Genomic DNA, 21,188 nt, shown 5'->3' on the forward strand with positions numbered 1-21,188 from the left:
TGTCCTTTTCTTCTCCTTTTCCCCACTGTATTCAGAGCTGAATTGTGTAAGTTCTTTTGGAAACAAAGTTTAAATTTTTCCTTTATTTTCTACAATATTCATTTGGAATTAAATAAAGCAAGAATTCTTGAGAAAGAATGGAATACCTGTTTGGAGGAAAGGCAAGGGATGAGAACTCTAGGAAAATTTGCTGGTGTCTCAGAGAAAGTTAACCTATCCTACTGTGTGTGTATGTGTGTGTGCCTGTGTGTGTATTAAAATAAAGCTTTGTATTTTTAAACTTTAATCATAAGATTCAGTCAATATTATAGTGATAATTTATATCACTAGACCATGTGCCTGAACCCAACTGAAAGATTTGTGGTCAACATTTCAGTGACTCTGAGTTTGTATTGTTATGGGATCTCAATAGAGTTGAGGTCCCCAAATACAGCAAATGTTCTTTCTTCAGTGCATCTGGGTTCTTCTTGAATAACATATTTCTGGTTTAATTTGGGGAGTGTGTGATATGAGACATTGAGTTTCCAGCAGTGTTCTTGTACAAGTATATGATCACATGGCTGGAAAGCCATGATTTGGAGATGATTGTGAATACTACCCAACAGATTTCAACAAACAGAAAAGGCTTTTGGTGGTACCCTCTGATTTCAAGTGATAGAACAAGTTGCTGGATAAACTAGGGATATTATCTTAGCTCAGTTTTTAAAAGTAAAGGATAGTAGACTAGTGATGGAAGGAGGGTAGAGGAAGGTTTACTTGAAGAAAATACTTGAAGAATATAGTTTGAATTATTCTGTATTAGGAAATACTTAGAAAGTGCCTCACTTTTACACAAGTTTCACAAGTAGTGAAATTGATCTATATCTGATTAAGATTTGTAGCTCAGGGCAGCCCGAGTGGCTCAGCGGTTTAGCGCCGCCTTCAGCCCAGGGCCTGATCCTGGAGACCTGGGATCGAGTCCCACATCAGGCTTCCTGCATGGAGCCTGCTTCTCCCTCTGCCTGTGTCTCTGCCTCTTTCTCTCTCTGTGTGTCTCTCATGAATAGATAAATAAAATCTTAAAAAAAAAAAAAAAAAGATTTGTAGCTCACTCTTCCGTATAGTTTAGGCACACGGTTAGCTTGCTTAAATCTTTGACAGTGAGAGTCAGAAGAGATTTTATAGAATTTTGAAGACTAGGAAACAGCTTATGAGATGGTAAAAGGTCATATGGCTACCTAACAGCAGGACCAAGCTGGAACTCAGGTTCTTGGGTTCCTAATCAAGGGGTCTTTCTTCTGTACCACTCCCTACTTTACTCATTAACCCTTTAAAATGCTTGACTTCTTCAAAGTCAACACCACACCAGATCCAACATCCATTTTTCTATAATTCTCCTGGAACTCATTACAGCTTTCAACATTGTTGGCTACAGCTTTTTTTTTTTTTTAAGATTTTATTTATTTATTCATGAGAGACACACATAGAGAGAGAGGCAGAGACACAGGCAGAGGGAGAAGCAGGCTCCATGCAGGGAACCCAATGCGGGACTCGATTCTAAGTCTCCAGAATCATGCCCGGAGCTGAAGGTGGCACGAAACCACTGAGCCACCTGGGCTGCTCAGCTATGGCTTTTTTAAAAATTATTAAAACTTTTCCATTGTTGGTTTCTATAATATTATGTTTTTCTGGATTTCTTCTTTGTTTTCAGAGCATGCCTGCCTTCTTTCCTTCCTTCTTTCTTTCCTTCCTTCCTTCCTTCCTTCCTTCCTTCCTTCCTTCTTTCCTTCCTTCCCTTTCTTCCCGCCTTCTTTCCTTCCTTCTTTCTTTCCTACCTTCCTTCCTTTCTTCCCTGGGTCTTTTTCCATTACCTACTCCCTCAATACATGAGCCCAAAGTTGAGTTGTCCTCTCTCTCTCCTTTCTCTCACTATTCTCTCTACCTTAACAAGTTTTATGCTTTTAGCTATGATCTCTAGGTTAGTAACTCTATCTCTGATCTGTACAGAGCTCCAGAACAAAATCAATTGCATGCTGGACATGTCAAGAAAATACTACCACCACTTCTAACTCAACATGTCCTCAACTAAATTCAGTGTTCTCTTCATCATCCCTCTTTCCTTCCTCCTGTATTCCCTGTTGTGATGTATCAGTGCTTTCCAAGTCATCTGAAGTGAAAACTTTGGAGTTACCTATGTCTCCTCTCCCACCCTCCAAGTCCATTCAAATTCTAGTCAGTGTCTAAGTTCCAGGTGTCCTTCTACATTATGTCAGCTCCACATTCACTGCTACAACCTCATCGCTCCTGTTCTAAACTATACAACAGCTTCCTAGCTAGATCCTCCAACTCTTTCATCTCCATTTCAGCATACATTGTGTTGCCAGGTCACCTTTCCTGAAGCACAGTCGTGAAGCATTTAGCTTCTCTACTCAGAAGACCTCTGTGTTTCCGAACACAAATTTGTAAACTCTTCAGTCTCCATTATGTGCCCTCCAGTTTCCTATCCAACCTCATTTTCTGCTATCTTCCTTGATCACTTCATGCTAATCCCAGGAAACTATTTGGTGCTTTTCACACACTATCCACACTTTCCATTCTCTAGATTTGGAGCCCACATTGTTTCCTATGTCAAATGACCTTTCTGCCAATTCTAGAACCACATAACCCATTCATCCTTCACAGCTGTGCACACATTACCTTCTTCACGAAGTTTACTCTGATTTTGCTCAATCCAAAGTGAAATAGTGAAGAACAGTAGTTTATCTTTGCATTCTTTATTTCTTTTACTATTTGTGTCTGTATTATAATTATTTTCTCTGCTGGACTACAAGCTCCTTGAGAGCAACACCTAGGTCTAATATACATTCTCTTTTCAAAAAATATCTTGTTGGATATGCACAACAGTGATAGTGCTGTGGGAGAGAAACAAGATTTTGCTCAATGTGTGGTTTGTTTTACGATTTTGCAGGAAGAAAGTCACTGTGTTAGATTGGCAGGGGACATCTTCATGGAGAAGTTGGGAATCAAATTGGCCCTTAGAAGATATCGTGGAAGGTGTACTTGATAGGAGATGTTGGTATCTGAAGGAGCAGACAAGAGAAGGAAAAGTCAAAGCCATTGGAGAAAAACATAAGTTAGTAATGTCTGACTTTTAGTCCTCTGTTCAAATCTGTTCTCTGTTTCCAAGGATACCTTAGGATAAATTTATCTTGTTTCTGGTAGATATCATTCAGGTAGCCTCCATAGGGAAAGACAGGGTCATTATTTTGGCCAGGTGACCAGAGTAGCTACTTGCAAGAATGAACAAAGTGTAAGTAGTAACAATGTTCAGTTTTTAATTGAGCAAAAGGAAAGTGGGAATTTGTATCTGAAATGTCTACACATTCCAGACTTTCTGAAATTCTCCCAGATGGATACCCAGATGGAAGTGTTACAGAAATGGTGGAGGGAGGGTTAGCATTTTTTTCTGCTGGCTGTATAACACCACTTGGTGGGGGTTAAGGTGAAATTTAAAAGAATGAACCTCTCTCCTGGCACTATCAGATGTTCTGAGCCCTAAGAGCAATTGATGATAGGAGGTCAGAGCTAAAACAAGTTCTCCAGTGTTGTTGATTCTCAACATGCTAGGTGCAGTGCTTCCTTGAGCTTTGAGCTAAAATTCTTATTGCCTCTTTCATTTCAGCTGAATTATTTATTCCCCCTGGAATCTTGATGTTCATACCTGGAACAGCCTCTCCTTAGCTAAATGAAAGGTGCAAAGAGACTGCATGTTTTAGATTGCTAATCAGAGAGGAATTGTACTATTACCACCCTCTATCAGAAAATATGTTCATCCATGTTCCAGATGTCCCATTGCCATCTCCACTCAGCCCTAGACCACATGAAGTGAATTGAACCCTTCATGTACATTGGCTGCTTTTGTTGCAGAGGTGGCAGGTTTTTCCAACCAGATTCTTTCTTCTTTTGCTATGTGATTCAGTCTAGCTAATGAATAGCCCATCTGAGTGGAAGGGGGTGGAGAATATTTCTCTTAAACATAGCAGCCTAAAAAAACAAAACAAAACAAAAACAAACAAACAAAAAAAACATAGTCTAAATAAATAAATTCTACTAAGGTTTTTTTTTCCTCTTCAAGAAGATCCAGTTAAGTGATCTTTATTTCACTGCCCAACTCAAATGAATCCCAGTTGGAATTCATTACAAAATATTTAAAAACTCTTAAAGTGAAGGAAAAATCTTTGGTGGAAAGATACTGTGTTATGATTGGTTTTTAAGTCTAGCTTCCTGAAAACTACATAAGGTAGTAAAAGGGTTATGAGAACAAAGGCGTAATGCTGTATTGCAGCCTTGAGTCTTTGGATTTGACAGATAAGGTCAATTTAATGCCAAAAGAAAAAAACCTCTCATGGCATATGAAAGCAAAAAGAATCGGAGTCAATGTGTAGCATTTTAGGTCAAAACTTAGACTTCATTCTCTTTACTGTGTTTTATATTTTTCTTTGCTATTTTGGCACTAAAAAGAATTCTATTTCCAAACCCTATAACAAAATAAATATGCATTGAGTATGCTACTTGAAACTGCAGCTCATGTTTTGATGTTTAATATTTATTTTTAACAAATAAGCAGTAGCATGAGTCCTGGTTTGGAAAGCACCTAAGACAAGAAATATAAAGAATATATGTGTTTACTAGGTGATATGGTAGGGTCGGTAGTGAGGTGCGAAGACTACAATTTCCTCGAAAATTGAGATCACTGTTAATCCTCAAATTATTACATAAATATAATTCACAATGCTTCAAGTCTTGAAGATTATACTCACAGAGTAAACTGGCCAGGAAATATTATCTCAACTGATAATGATAAGGGATAAATACTTTGTTTTTATTTACTTCTTTTTTTGTTTTTATTTACTTCTGTCTCCAACTCTAGAATAGTGCCTGGCAGACTGTAAATGCTCAGTATTTACTGTGAAAGATGTGTTGTTGGGGGATGCCTGGATGGCTCAGCATTAAGCATCTACCTTTGGCTCAGGGCGTGATCCTGGAGTCCCAGGATCAAGTCCCACGTGGGGCTCCCTGCGTGGAGCCTCTCTCCCTCTGCTTATGTCTCTGCCTCTCTCTCTCTCTCTCTCTCTCTCTCTGTGTGTGTGTGTCTTTCATTAATGAATAAATAAAATCTTAAAAAAAAGAGAAAGATGTGTTGTTGTAGAGGGGCTATATGCCTCACAAAACATCATTCCCATGAATAGGTAGCATACCGATATGGAGTAAAAGATTCCTAATTTCTTGATCTAGATGGTTTATTGATAGCTTAATTTGCTTCTGAAAACTATAGGTGAGACTACTATATTGCAGTTTTAACTATATATTGGAAATATTTGAGTCCAAGAAAAACAACAGAAACTGAAGTCCTTGCAACTTTGACTCCCTCTTGGGGAATTAGAGAATGGAAAAATAGCCTCGATCCAGAGAATAAAAACTTTAAAAGGGCATCCTTTGAGGAGAAGGAGCAGAAAACAGAACAGGCCTGAAAAGGCTTTCCCACTAGAATAAGCCTCAACTATTCTTTCTACATCATTGCAATTAACACGCCTTATCGAACCTCAGTTACCATCCAAGACACATAGATGTACATGTAACAGACCTTGTAAATGAAATCTTGGAAACACAAAGCAAAAGAATAAGAACATTTACCTCCAGCATTGCTTATATTCTGGTCGCCATAATTCTAGAGCTATAATGTTTACTCTAGGCACAGCACTTAGACAATCTTTGGGTTGACCTGGGAGTTATTCTTATGACCTCCGTACCCCTGTGGGCCAATATTGACAATTGGTAGATAGAAGTGATGCCAAGGAAGTTTTGTTGAATCATTCATCATCGTCATAAGCTCATGCCTTTAGGAGGCTATTTTATCAAATCTAAAACAAATGCATTGTGAAGAGCTAGCACATTGATCTGTTTCATGATTAGTATCTGAGCTGATGGTTTGGAAAAGAATGATACTGAAACTCAGTTTCACAATATGCCTTATTGTTGGAAGAAATGAAAGCAACTGGGAAAGTAAATGGCAGAATGAGGAGAATGGCCTGGCTAGAGAAATTGCATCTTTTCTAGTACCTGTGGAAAGACTAGGGAATATGGTTTAAGAATTTCTGGCTGTGAAACAAGAACTTAGAGGTCATGTCAAGCAGTTTGATGATCTAAAAGCTCAGCTTGAGCCCTGTTATATAATGACAGTTTTTGTTCCAGACAGAACATCCAATCCTTGAACATAACTAATACTAAATAAATTCACTGTGGAAATGGATCCTGTTCCTTAGGTCATTATCCCATACATTGGATGAAGATAAATTATGTCATCAAATTCTGTCACTGGAACATCCCTATCTTTTGGGATCTAGGCCAATAATAAATCAATTCCCTGGACAGGCAAGTGTGGCCTCAGTCTACTTCTTATTTTTCTAAGTTCTTGATTTACCTAGTAATTTCATATAGCCTTGTCAGGGTCTTTGGTGTTTTTAAGGAATTTTTAAAAATGCAGCTTTTAGTTGTTTTCAATGAGAGGATTGGTCCAAATAACCAAGTTACCTAACTCTGTTGAGCTCAGATTGCTCAAACTCATTACACTAAGAAGGGAGAAGATGAATGGATACTAGGCATATGTGAGGATCTGATAAGGAATGCATCCTTTCTTTTCCCTTTCCTGTCACCAAAATTTACCCAGAATCAAAAAAGATGATAGTTAAAGAGAACTTCAGGTGTCCTTTAGAACAACTCCCAGATTTCAGTATTGAAAATATTGAGGTCCAAAAAAATAAAGAAGCTAACCTAAAGTTGCATAGTTAACTTTGGTACAGTTCAAACAAAAACTTCTGACTTCTCACCCAGCATAATACCCATCTCACCTTGATTACTTCTCTCTCCATCTCATCTGCAAGGATATATCAAAGATCAATTATATTACCTTTTCTATGTTCCATCTATGGGCTACAGTTATTTATTTTTTAGGTAATCTAAAATAAGCCATTGAGGTCATTGGAGTCCAAAAAGAGAAGACATGGGATGCCTGGGTGGCTCAGCATCTGCTTTTGGCTCAGGACATGATCCTGGGGTCCTGGGATCGAGTCCCACATCAGGCTCCCTGAGAGGAGCCTGCTTCTCCCTCTGCCTATGTCTCTGCCTCTCTCTCTGTCTTCATGAATAAATAAATAAAATATTAAAAAAAAAAAAAAAACAAAGGAGAAGACAGAGAAAGGAAACAGAAAAAATGCTTGGAGAAATAATGGCTTAAAAATTTCCAAAATTGATGAAAATGGTAAATTCATAGATTTACGAAGTTCAATGAACCCCAAGCACAATAAACATAAATGAAACTATACTAAGATACATCATACTTAAATTTCTTAAAATCTCTGATGAGAAATCATACAAGCAGCTGGAATATCTTTAAATTAATTAATGAAAGAAAATCTGTCAATGTAGAATTCTACAATCCAGTGAAAATATCTTTCAAAATCTAAAGCAAAATATAACATTTCAGACATACAAAAACCAAAAAAAAAAAGGAAAGAAAAAAAAAGTTGTCACCAGATGATCCACAGTATAAGAAATATTAAAGGTAATCTTCAGGCATAAGAAAAATTATTCCAAGTGATAATGTGGGTAATGAAAGAATAATGAACACCAGAAATGGTAACTGGAGACTATATGATTATCTACAGAGAAAATCTTGCGGAATCTGTGAAAGAGCTACTAGAACGAGTAAGTGAATTTAAGAAGACTTTAGGATTCAAGAGAAACAGATCCAAGTGTGTGATATTTCTATATACTAGCAGCAGTTAGAGAAATTTAAAAATCTATGATAGCAACAAAACTATGCTTAGAAATATATGTATCAAAAGATGTGCAAGAGTAGTACATTAAAAACTGTGAAATACTGCTGAAAAGAATTAAAACCTAAATAAATGGAGAAATATGCCATGTTTGTGGATTGGAAGACTCACCATTGTTAAGATGTCAGTTCTCCCCAAAATGACCTATAGATTCAATGCAATCCTAATAAAAACTCTAGCACGCTATTTTGTAGAAATTGATAATCTACCTCTAAATTTAATATGAGAATTCAGAGGACCTAGAGAACGGCTAAAACACTTCTGAAAAAAAGAACAAAGTTGGAGGACTTCCATTATGTGATTTCAGGTCTTTCTTTTAATTCATGAGAGACACACAGAGAGAGACAAAACATAGGCAGAGGGAGAAGCAGGCTCCCTATAAGGAGCCTGATGGGGACTTAATTCCAGACCTGTGGATCACACCTTGAGCCAAAGGCAGATGATTCCCGCTGAGCCACCCAGGCATCCCTCAGGTCTTATTTTAAAGCAACAGTAATCAGGATAATGTTGTTTTGGAGTAATAAGCAAAAAGACCAATGGAACAGAATAGTCCAGAAACAGAAACCACATCTATAGTCAATTGATTTTACACAAGGGGGCTAAGTTCAGTGGAGAAGTTGTTTTTTTCTTTAAGATTGATTTATTTATTTGAGAGAGAGAGAGAATGCGTGCGGGTGCGCGCTCAGGCACGTGAGGAGAGGGGAGGGGCAGAGGGAGAGAGAAACTTCAGCTTGATCACAGGGCTTGATCTTACTAGGAGAGATCACCACCTGAGCTGTAATCAAGAGTCTGATGTTTAATTGTGCCACCCAGGCGTCTCAGGAAAGTTTTTTCTTAAATATTTTATATCTAATGCCAAAAGCAAATGAACTTTGACCTGTATCTCACATCATATTAAAAAAAATAATTCAAAATGGACCATAGGTCTAAATATAAAGCCTAAAGCTATCAAACTTCTAGGAGAAACATAGGACAAAATCTTTGTGATCTTGGATTAGGCAAAGATTTAGATATGACTCCAATAGATTTAGATATGACTCCAATTTCACAATCCATTTTTTAACAGTAATACATAGGATTTCACAAAAATTAGGAACTTGTGCTCTTTAAAAGACACTGTTAAAAGAATTTTTTTTAAGTCCTAGAATTGGAGAAAATATTTTTCAAACTAGAGATCTGACCAAGTCCTTATATCCAGAATATATAAAAATTCTTAAAACTTAATAATAAGAAAATAAATGACCTAATTAATAAATGGCAAAAGATTTAAGCAGATGCTTCACCAAAGAGTATATACAGATGGCTAATAAGCACATGAAAAGATAGACAACATCATTAGTCATTGAGGAAATGCAAATTTAAACCACAGGATGCCTCTACGCATCCACTGAAATGTCTAAAATTAAAAAAGACTGACCACACCAAGTGTTGGCAAGGGTGAACTCTCGTGGGACACCTGGGTGGCTCAGTGGTTAAGCATCTGCCTTTGGCTCAGGTTGTGACCCCGGGATCCGGGGATTGAATCCCATATCGGGCTCCCTGCAGGGAGCCTGCTTCTCCTTCTGCCTGTGTCTCTGCCTCTCTCTCTCTGTGTCTCTCATGAGTAAATAAATCTTTTTTTTTAAAGGGTGAACTCTTGTGTACTGGTATAGGAGTGTAAAATGGTACAACCACTGTGGAAAAGTTTGACAGTTTCTTAAAAAGTTAAACTTATGCCTAATATATGAACCAGCAACTCTAATTCAAGGTATTTACCACAGAGATGAAAGCTGTGTTCATACAAAGACTTGTATGTGAATATCTATAACAGCTTTGTGTCTAACAGAAAGTGGAAACAATCCAAAAGTTCATCAATAAGTGGTTGAATAAATAAATAGTGGTAAATACTCAGCAGCAAGATGGAATGAATTATCCATATGTGTAACAATATGAATGAATCTCAAAATAATTATGCTGGCTGAAAGGAGACAGAGAAAGAGTAATACTCATAATCATTTATATAAAATTCTACAAAACACAAAATTAAAACAGGTCAGCAGGGGGAACTGAAGAATGGGGAGAGGCTAAGAAGGATTACAGATGGTCAAAAGGAAACTTGGGAATAATGAGTGTATTCATTATCTTGATTGTGGTAATGGTTTCGTTTGTATATACATATGAAAAACTTACCAGGAGCACCTGAGTGGTTCAGTGTCACTTAAGTGTCCAACTCTTGATTTAGCTCAAGTCATGATCTTAGGGTCATGAGATGGAGCCCTGAGTCAGGCTCTGTGCTGGACATGGAGTCTGCTTGAGACTCTCTTCCTCTCCCCCTGCCACCCCCCCCAATAAAACAAAACAAAACAAAAAACTCACCCAACTGTACAGTTCAAATAACGTGAGGCTTATTTCATGTAAATTATACTGCGATAAAGCTTAATAAAAAATAAATATGCTGGGGTGCCTGAGTGGCTCAGTCCGTTAAACATCTGCCTTTTGCTCAGGTCATGATGGTCCTGGGATTGAGCCCCACATCAGACTCTCTGCTCAGCAGAGATTATGTCTCTCCCTCTCCATCTGCCTCTCCTTCACATCATGCTCTCTCTTGCTCTCTTTCATGCTCTCTCTCTCAAATAAATAAATAAAATCTTTAAAAATAAATAAATATGCCAGTGATCATGTATACATGTGATGCAATACAAATAAATGTATGTGTGAGATCATACTTTCATATATACGGGAATATGTACATCTAAGTAATGTAAGCATCTGATATGTACATATAGGTTAACAGACATGCTTGAGAAGCCATAAATATACATTTGAGATTGCATATCACATGATAGGACATTTGTAATGGCCCATCACAGAAACGTGATTTTAACAGAGGAAAACTCAAGAACAAATTTTCATCCAATAAGCATGAATTTCCTTCCTCCCTCTTGAACTTAGGATCCTGGCTCATGACATGAGTAACTTGTTTCCTACTGTGAACTACCTTGTCTTATTCCTCACTTTGATCTCAATAAGGAAAACACCTTGACCTCGAGCCTTCCCTGGTTCTCAGACACGGAGGCTGAAAATCTAATGCCTTATTCACATAGTACACCATTTGTTCTGGGACATTGCAGGTTAAGCCAAGAGGATTTCTCTCTGAAACAAAATACTTTCAGTAAAGCTGCGAAGAAGCAGCTTAGAGAAGCACATTGGGTAAAGATACAGAATTTTTTTAAAGAAAATAATTCTTTGTTTTCTGCAAGAGGCCAAGGCCAGGACTTGAGTTAGTACAAACCCACAAGGAAGAATAGATGAGCAATGCTCAATTCATTTGGACCTTGACTGATTTTTTTCAAGGTTAAGTAAAACTGATCCTTAGAGAACATTCCTGACATAATACAGAATAAACCAGTTACATAAACTTGTAAAAGTTTTCTCTCTCTCTCTCTCTCTCTCTCTCTCTCTCTCTCTCACACACACACACACACACACACACACACACATGCAGGCACACACACATTCTCTCCCCGCCCCACCCCCTGCCCCCCAGTAAATTTGTAAAGGAATACCTCTGGGCAACATTTCTTCATCTGTAAAATGAAGAGTTGCATTATCTCTAAGGCCCATGAGAGAGCATCCAGCTTGCAAATGCAATGAGATATACTGCTCAGTTGATCACTGTGGTTCTAGCAAAGCCAAAAGTAGGCAATATTTTAAGACACAGACTAAAAAGCTTCCCTAGTGTTGTGCTGTGTGATGTCAGAAAGTTGAAGAGTTTTTAAAATCTAGTAAAGCAACCTGTTTTTAAGATCTGAGTGATATCAGAGAGCTGATCTTTCTGATTTTAAAAAGGGATTAAAATAATATCTCCTTGAGTGAGTCTCAAGCCTTGCTATACATTAGAATCACTTGGGATTTAGTTATTGCAAAGATGGGGCAGTGGGGTGTTCTGTTGTTTCTTTTTTTTTTTAATATTTATTTATTTATTCATGAGACACAGAGAGAGAGAGAGGCAGAGACACAGGCAGAGGGAGAAGCAGGCTCCATGCAGGGAGCCCAATGTGGGACTCAATCCTGTGTCTCCCGGGTCTCCAGGATCACGCTCTGGGCTAAAGGCGGCGCTAAACTGCTGAGCCACTGGGGCTGCCCTGTTCTGTTGTTTCTGTTGCTGCTTCAGCACTCCAGGCAAATCAGTGAGGGTGAGAACGCTTCTTTTATTCCATGCCTAATATAAGGATAGAAGCAGGTACTTGAATATTTGGATCTTTCTGGCTTTGTTCAGGTCCAGCCTAAATCTAAGACGACATCTGGAGGTTAGGGTGATTTCTTCCCTGAAACCTTAGGCCCTCCAACCCCTGGATGGGTTATACAGGTCTCTGTGTAAATTATAAAAGGTCAGTTAGTGCAAAGCAAATACATCTTCAACATTTAAAAACAAATTTCTTACAAGTAATATTTGTTCTTTGTAATAATTCAAATAATTCAGGAGTAAGTAAGTAAAAATGTAATAGTGTCCCTCCCTATCCCCCCCCTTCCCCACCTCCCTAACACAATTCCCCTCAGGTAATAATTAACAGCTGGAAGTATATCCATCCACACCATATATTAAAATACATGTGCAAGGGGCACCTGGGTGGCTCAGTAGTTGAGCATCTGCCTTCGGCTCAGATTGTGATCCTGGGGTCCTGGGATCGAGTCTCCTGCATCGGGCTCCCCTCAGGGAGTCTGCTTCTCTCTCTGCCTATGTCTCTGCCTCTCTCTGTATGTCTCTCGTGAATAAATAAATAAAATCTTTAAAAAAAAATAAAATACATATACAAGCACATGCAAATATATGAAGTCATATATCATGGTTTTGTTCTTTTTTTCCTTTCTTCCTTTGTTGATACTGAAACTAGGGTTTTTTTCCACCCTCAATGTGCTTTATTCACTTAATCTATATCATGAGATTTCAGTTAAGCCTGGTGGATTAAATACCCTCCTGCAACCTCACTTAAAATGGCAGCCAAGGGACTGAAAAGGACATGAGCTGCAAGGATAAAGAGCACAGCAAAGGGGAAGAGAACAATAAAATCTGGGACCTGGAAAGCAAAATGGAGGAGCCGAAAATGTCTTAGGAACCTGGAGAAATGAAAACAGAAGATTGGAGAAAGTCTCCAAATCGCTGCTTTCCAATTCAAAATCTCAGGCTGTGGAGGTCATGGGCCAGGTGCTTCTAGAAAGTGGATGTGCAGGAGATGCCAGAGACCGGATGAGAGCCTGCACATGAGCTCCTGATCAGTAGAGCCCTGTCCCACTCTGAACAACCGTGTGCCCCCCACCCCTGGGCCCCAGCAGAAGCCAGGAGGACTAGTTCTCAAGTGTGAGCAGGCATCAGAATCCCCTGGATATTTTTGCGCCACTCCCAGGATTTCTGGTGCAGTGGGTCAGCCTGGGGCCTGGCAATTTGCATTTCTAACATATTTCTAGGCCATGTTGATACTAGACACTATACAATGAGAACCACTGGGCTGGCTAGAGATTTCCTTTCTGATTCCAGACATGGGCATGCAGGGCAAAGTTAAGGGTGCAGCCAGCCTACAGAAAACAAGGGTCATATTAGTACTGACACTGACTGGGAGACCCTCAGCCCTTTCTTCCAGGAGGGTCTCAGGATGTGAGTAGCCAGATGCCTACCCTCCAAACTGGGAGATGGAGTGTCCTTTCTGAGGAATCTGATTACTCCAGAGGAAAAATATATCCTATATTGGTAGTTGTGAACTCCCCAGTGAAGGGGATGGTCCCCCCACTCCCACCCTCCCTCTGCAGAGGTTCTCCCCCCTGTACAATAGAATCATCTGGAAAGGGAGATCTGGGTGGCTCAGTGGTTGAGCACCTTCCTTTGGCTCAGGGCATGATTCCAGGGTCCTGGGATCGAGTCCCACATCAGGCTCCCTGCATGGAGTCTGCTTCTCTCTCTGCCTATGTCTCTGCCTCTGTGTGTGTGTGTCTCTCATGAATAGATAAAATATTTTTTAAAAAATCATCTGGAAAGCATTTAAAAATATGAATGACAAGGCCCCAACCAATTAAATCAGATGCTTCAGGGGTGGGACTTTGGCATTTGTATTGATTTTAAAGGCCCCCAGGTGATGTGAACGTACAGCGCAGGGTGAGAACCACTTCTAGTGCAGATCACCAGTCAATAAGCTATAGCCACACACACAGAAACACGTCTGAGTGCTTCACTCCTAAGTATGAGTTGGCAGTCACCAAATGTCTGAGGAATCTGTACTATGAAAGTCAGAAACTGAGACAATAGAAGGAAAAAACTTAGAGGAAATAAGTAATGCAAAGAGCAGAAGAAGAGTTTTTTAAAAGCTGTAAATTATATCTTCAAAGATAAAAGAAGACATTCCATTCATGAAAAAAAGAACAGGATATTACCAAAAAATGTTCAGAGACTAAAAAAGAGCTTTTGCAAATTAAAAATATTCTGATTGAAATACAATTTTCCATAAAAGGTGTGGTGGTTTAGTTGAAGAAATATTCCTTGAACAGAACCAGAAAAGAAAGATGGAAAATGAAGAAATAAGACCTCAGTCGGAGAGACCCAAAACCTAAGTAGTAGATGTTCCAGAAAGAACAAAGACAATTGAGGGAGGGTTATTAAAGTAATAATTCAAAAGAATGGCCCCCAGAGTAGATGGGTGGTTACTTAGAGCTGTGGGGGAGACCAGGGAATGATTGCAAATGGGCACAAGGTTTGTCTTGGAGGTGATGGAAACGTTCCAAAATTAGATTATGAGATAGCTGCACAACTCCATAAATATACTAAAAACTATTGAACTGTATCTTTTCAATGGGCGAATTTTATGGTGTGTAGATTATATCTCAATAAAGCTATTTTTCTTTTTTTAATATTTTATTTATTTATTCATGAGAGACACAGAGAGAGAGGCAGAGACACGGACAGAGGGAGAAGCAGGCTCCATACAGGGAGCCTGATGTGGGACTCGATCCCAGGACTCCAGGATCATGACCTGGGCCAAAGGCAAGGGACTAAACCACTGAGCCACCCCGGGATCCCCTTAATAAAGCTATTTTTCTAAATGTTCCAAGAAATCTCAGTGCTCAGATTGGGGGGACCAGCAAGAAAAGAGTGCCCAAAGAGACCTACACTAAGGCACATAATCATGTAATTTCAGAATACCGGAGACAAAGAGAAATCCCTAGAAGCAAAACTCCCGAGGAAACAGGCAATTCACACACAAAGGTTCGGGAATTGGAATGGCGCATACTTCTCAGCTGTGACACTTAACTCTACAAGGCAGTGCAGCATCACCTTCAGAATTCTGTAGAAACATTATTTCCAGCCTGGAACTCTACCTAACAAAGGATGAAGAATGTCTGAAACCCATTGGCTAATGCCCAAGTGAATGAGGAGACACAGACTTTATTCTGAAAGTCCATAACGTTATACATTTCGTTTTGTTCAGGCAAAAGTGTGACTGATGCTCACATTGAAGCAGGTGCACTGCAGCCTGCTAGCTGGAGAGACCAGTCAGTTCTCAGGGGGAGCTCTGTTTTCTATCTCCATGAATCCAGTACCTCTCATCATGTGAAAAATAACTGTGTTTGGGCACCTGGATGGCTCAGTCGGTTAAGTGAAGTGTCCGACTCTTGGTTTCAGCTTAGGCCACCATCTCAGAGTCCTGGGATCAAGCCCTGAGTCTGCTTCTGTGCTCAGCACAGTCTGCTGGAAATTATCTCCCTCTCCCTCTGCTCCTCCCTCTGCACTCTTTCTCTCTGTCAAATAAATAAAAATCTTAAAAAAAAAAAAAGAAACTGTGTTAAATTGTGAATATGATCCTGAGAAAGAAAGCCCCCAGCCAGAAGTGGCATTGTATAGAGTTTAAAAATCCCAGTTTTAGATTACAGAGCCTGTGTTCAAATCCTCATGGCATCACTATCTTCTTGTAACTTGGGGCCAGTTACCTAACCACTGAGATTTAATTTCCTCTCCCCTAAAATGGGATGGATACTCTCTTTTCATGAGGTTGTTGTGAGGATTAGATGAAATACTATGTTTGTTAAATTGAGGGCATGGTGCCTGGTACAAAGCCACACTCATTAGTTACTAGTAGTAATAGTAATCCTATTGCTAGTAGTGGTAGCAATAAAATGAAGATGTCTAATAAAGTGATGCCATTGAGCAATTTGGATTTGGTAGCTCACAAATGCCAAAGATGTGTACATGCTTAGGGTTCAGTTTGCCCCTTATTATACCAATATTCTGTCGAAAACAAAAACAAACAAAAACAACCTATATATATTTTTTCATCCATATTGAGATAGATTTTTCATTCTACTCATGTTCTTTTAGAAAAAGGCCTAATAGCTTATATATATCTCTATCTGTAACTATTTCTGAAACACAGCTTCAAGGTTTGAAAGCCTTCTCTTTCTATTTCTCATTGTTAACATCATACTTATGGCATCTCGAAAAGATTCAAGTACACAGTTTATAGGTGTGATTTGTCTATACCAGGTGTATATATTAAGAGAAGAACAGAGAGGGAGCATGAGTTAGGAGATGATCCTATACTAATGGCAATTCATGGCTTTAGAGTTTGTCCTTTACTGCATTGCAACACTGTAAACATATCAGGCAAAATACCTGGTTAATGTCTGGAAGCAATTCAGATACAAACATCTGCTGTCGAGAGGTAGCAAAAGCAGGGCTCCTGGGTAGTTCAGTGGTTGAGCATCTGCCTTTGGTTCAGGTTGTGATCCCGGGGTCCTGGGATTCCCACATCAGGTTCCCTGCAGGGAACCTGCTTCTCCCTCTGCCTATGTCTCTACCTCTCTGTGTGTGTGTCTCATGAGCAAATAAATAAAATCTTTAAAAAAAAAAGGTAACAAAAACACTCCAAATAAGAGTGAACACATCTGCACATATGATTTTGTGTTTGCTTGGCATCTGGCACCTTGGTGTAAGAAGAGAAGGATTCCTTGTCAACCAGCACATGGCAGGGCACAGCTGTTGTCCTCGAGTGGGGGTCACTGAGGGCCTGTGAGCCTGGGAATGGCAACAGACAAGAGAGGTGTTATCTCTCCTCTTTTAATGGATTTCTATGCCCTTGATCCACAGAGGGGGCGGAAACGCTGTCTTCCTCCCCCACCCCCCACCCGGGTCTGCGCATGGGCTTGTCCATGTCAGTTTGGCATCTCCACCACCCACTCATCCCCTCAGGAAACACATACTAGACACCACTCAAGTGTTGAGAGATTATGCTTGAAAAACACAGACCTACAACATAATTGCTTACAGGAACATGCCCCCCCACACACACACACACCTACCCACAAACACACCCACACACATATTCTGATCTTCTAATTTACAGACGGCACTTTAAAACATCTGCAGAAATTTCTTAGGTGCTTTGTCATTTGATACCCATAACAACCCTGCATGGGGCATCACCTCTTTCTTTCTTGTATATAAAGATGCCAGAGCAGTAAATGGCTGGCCAAGACTGCATTCTTACGTATAGTAAATTCTTTAATCCTCGTGACAGTCCAATTCTACAGAGAAGGAAACTGGGGCACAAAACAATAGATGGCTGCCCAGAGAGGTCATGTTACATTCAGAAGGCATTCTGTGCTCTAAAGGATCCTACTTTGAGTTCCTTTTTTTTTTTTTTTTCCTACTAAAGACCAAAGTATTCTGCCAAATTATTTATGTCTTTTTACTAACTGAAGGACTTGTTAGCAAACACCACCTAGATGCCTACTCTGGATGCAGCCCTGACAGTGTGGAGCTATTGTGAGGAGCAGGTCCAGTGAGAAAAGGGTGATCCCTCTATTCTACAACTCCCACGTGGTCGGAGAGACAAGATAGTGCTGTGACTACCCAGGCTTTCTCAGAGTGATGAGCATCCCCGTTTTTGCCTCTGTCATTTTTGGGAAGTGAAATCTACATATCTGCTTTCTGTAAGGAACTTTCCTTACATCTGTGTATCAGTGTCATGTAGGCTTCCAGAATACCTCTAATTCCAGTGTTTCAGCCTCCGTGCATTAGTCTGGTTCATATCCTGAATTCTGCTGGAGACTTCAACCTGTGCCCTTTGGCCTAAACCTTCAGGGTCCTAACCTGTCCAATCTCTCTCTCCTTCCTCAGGAATCACTTCAATTCCCTGACTACTTGGTTGGCTTTCTTTGAGATTCCTTCCAGATATCTGGCCTTTTCACCCTGGAGTTCCTGCATCCAGAGTGGCTCTTCTGTAAAGGTCAGTGTTGAATCCCATTTCCGCTGGGTGAGTTCACCTTTGTCACATGCTTGATAGATACCACTGGCCTTTGTGCTCAGAGAGGATCTGCCCTTGAAAACTAGTTCCACTCTCTGTCTAAGCCTGTTTGACCAAAAGTGTAATTACCTTTAGTGGTTTATTTCCATATTTTCTTTCTCTTAAATTGTCGACATGTGCCCCCCACCCCAGTGGCCATATATTTATTCATTTGTTTAGGAGACTATGCACCAGGCACCCCACAAGGATCTAGAAATACAACAGTGAACAAGACAGCCATGGTCATTGTCCTCTCAGGGAGACTGAATAGCAAACAATTAAAACACATTATGAACAGCATGGTGGCAGAAGTACAGTAAGTATGAGAACCATAGAAGAGGAACACCAGCTAACACTGGAGAATCAGGGAAGACTTCTAAGAGAAAGTAAAAAGTAGGAAGTAAAGGATAAAGAAGTGAGCCAGTTGGAGGTGTTTGAGGGAGTGGTCATGGGAAGGGATGAGGTGGGGGCAGAAGGGGTGTCCCAGGCAGACACCCTTCACTTCCTCCCACCCTGGGCACACATGAACGCATACCACATGCACAGGCCTGGTACAGCTATAAAATTAAAGGACTTTCCTAAGGTCAGAAACAAGACATTCAAGAGAAGCGTTGAAAAATGAGGCCACAAAGGTAAGCAGAGGCCAGATCATACAAAATTTTATGAGCCATGTTAAGGCAACTGGACATTATTCTGAGGATATTGGGAGGCCATAAGAAGGTTTTAGGTATGTTGGCCATCATGTGATCAGATTTGCATTTTGGAAACGTCCCTAGCTGCAGTGTGGAGGGGCCCAGGGATAAGGGAGGTAATGAGGCATCATCTGCATTAACCAAAGAAGAGTGTGCCATGCATGTACCTTTCGGGCCAGGACACTTGTTCCTCTACTGCTCAGGGAGGTGACCTTCCTCAGTTTTCAGCTGAGAACCTCTCTGGGAACTGTCCTCAGCTGCCTCAGCAAAAGTCACACTGTTCCCCAGGGCAGCCACATTCAATGACAGGTCAATGGGTCAGTCTCAGGGTTTGGGCCTGGTTGTCTCAAGGCAGGTTGAATGACTATGAAAGGCTATCCAGCGCTAGAGCTGCAATGGAGTAGCCTGAGGCCACGTCACAGCTCAGCGCCTTCAGCCTGCAGTCCCCCACATGTGTGGGGTTCTAGGCTCCCCAGTAAATTTCCTGACCACAAATCTCAGACTCTCAGAACCTGTTCCCTGGGACACTGTGCCTAAGACACTGGGATCAGGTCCAAGGAAGAAGACTCTGAAGTGGGATGTTGGCCCTTAGTCACCCACCAGTGGGATGGCCTAAGGCTGTACCAGTGAAAGATGGAGCTCTGCTGGTTCTGAGGTGCCGAGGGTAAAACTGGGAGACATTCATGAAGGTGAATGGGGCTTGGTTGGGGATATGAGTCCTGGCAGGGGAAATATCTCCAGCTCTTGAGACGTGATGGGCTTAGAATAATATTATAGTGAAATGAATGATCCCAATGAAATGAAATGCTTTTTAATGGGTGTGATTGATGCCTTAGAAAAAGACCATAAAAAGCAGAGTATGAAATTTGGAGGGCCTCTTCAACAGCATATAAAGAGACTCTTATCTGCTGCATCCACAAGGTGGGAAAAGTCAGGCCCAGGACTTTGTCGTGGGAGTGGCCCCAATCCTCCAAAATGGATTGAGTTCTTAACCTCCGCAGATCTGCTGTATCAATTCAGGAGCTGAGGTGGGAAGGAGGCACCCTGAGGACTGAGATGGTGTCATTCTGGTGGATGCACTTGACAACCTTGAAGCCCCAGATCCCTCGAAACCCCATGACCCTGCTCCGGTGAGCCACCCCTCCAGCTAGAGGTTAGCTGGAAGACCATGCAGACAGAAGCAGTTGCCTTTCAAAGCCCTGTATACTCCTCTCAGGATGTACACCTGCCTCTCCTCCCAGCACCAAACCAAAATCAGGGGTCAAGTCTTAACAACACAGCTGGGGAAGTGTAAGACACCTGCCAAAGGATGGAAGTGACTGTCCCCAGGAGAAGAGTTCATAGGGCCTGGATCCTGGAGGTATGGACCACCCAGGGATAGGGGCACAAGATTGCACAAGGGAGAGTTTGTTGATGTGGAAGCACTTCTATATCCATATACCACATGTGACCCCTGGGAGAAAGTGCCAAAGTGCTGCAAAGATAGATCTTGGAAGCTTGGAGACAGCAGTGGTACACATCAGATGAAGCAGAAATTTCCGTGCCACTGTGGCAGATGAGGAAGCAAGAGTCAAAGGCTTGGAGGTGCACATTCCCCAGTACGCTAACTGCGTACGGAAACCCAGCTTCAAAAAACAACTTAAAATGGCCAGGAAGGTATGTTCATTTTAATAGCTCAAGATGAATTTGCCTCCACTTCCAATTCTTTTTTTGGGGGGGGGGGATTTTCAATTTACAAGAAACTCCATCTTAGTTCACTTGAGGAAAAATGACTTTTGTGGCTCATGATCATTCTGAACATGGAGTATTTACTAAAAGAAATTTTCTTTCTTAAGAGGACTTAGTAAGCAGATTGTTCAATTTTTCTTTTTCAGAAAAAGCTCTCTGCTATATCTTTCTTGAGAACAAATTTGCTTAATTCTTATCTTCCTGGCTGGTGAAAAGGTTTACCCTGGATAGCATTGCTGCTTGGTTTTCATTTTTCTGTTTTCCTAGCTGGGCCACGTAATTCCTCTCCTTGTAATTTTCCTTAGTAGCTGTGTGAATCACACACTAAGCATCTTTTGAGTCATTTCCTATTAGTTAGGCTTCCAGGTAACATTTTAATTTTATCAATGGTATTGTATCTTCTATTTTATTTATTTCTCAGTTTTAATTCCAGTATAGTGAACATACAGTGTTAAATTGGTTTCAGGTATATAATACAGCAATTCAGCAATTCTGTACATTCCTCAGTGCTCATTGATTCCCATCACTTATTTCCCCCATCCTCCCACCTCCTGTCTGGTCACCATCACTGTGTTCTCTATAGGTAA

The 21,188-nt window shown here is 40.5% G+C and overlaps 2 long non-coding RNA genes across 6 annotated transcripts in view; one reads left to right on the forward strand and one right to left on the reverse strand.

Annotated features, from left to right (window-relative positions):
* Window positions 1–21,188, forward strand: part of LOC112646303 (uncharacterized) — a 37,130-nt gene that overhangs the window by 3,563 nt on the left and 12,379 nt on the right. The window contains exons 2-3 of one of the 4 annotated variants that reach the window (XR_003127550.3): window positions 18,016–18,124; window positions 19,710–20,529. This is a non-coding gene — a long non-coding RNA (uncharacterized LOC112646303). The remainder of the gene's footprint in view (window positions 1–18,015; window positions 18,125–19,709; window positions 20,530–21,188) is intronic. The other 3 variants (XR_003127553.3, XR_003127551.3, XR_003127552.3) reach the window with 3 other exon arrangements.
* On the reverse strand, window positions 2,738–15,201 carry LOC112646304 (uncharacterized). 2 transcript variants are annotated; one of them, XR_003127556.3, is made up of 3 exons: window positions 15,152–15,201; window positions 11,420–11,536; window positions 2,738–3,059 (listed from the first exon to the last, which is right to left on the reverse strand). It is a non-coding gene; the product is annotated as an uncharacterized LOC112646304 (long non-coding RNA). The 2 variants fall into 2 exon arrangements; XR_003127555.3 differs by having other exon boundaries at window positions 15,043–15,179.

This window comes from Canis lupus, chromosome 6 (genome assembly GCF_003254725.2).
Source record: "Canis lupus dingo isolate Sandy chromosome 6, ASM325472v2, whole genome shotgun sequence".
NCBI classification, from domain to species: domain Eukaryota; kingdom Metazoa; phylum Chordata; class Mammalia; order Carnivora; family Canidae; genus Canis; species Canis lupus.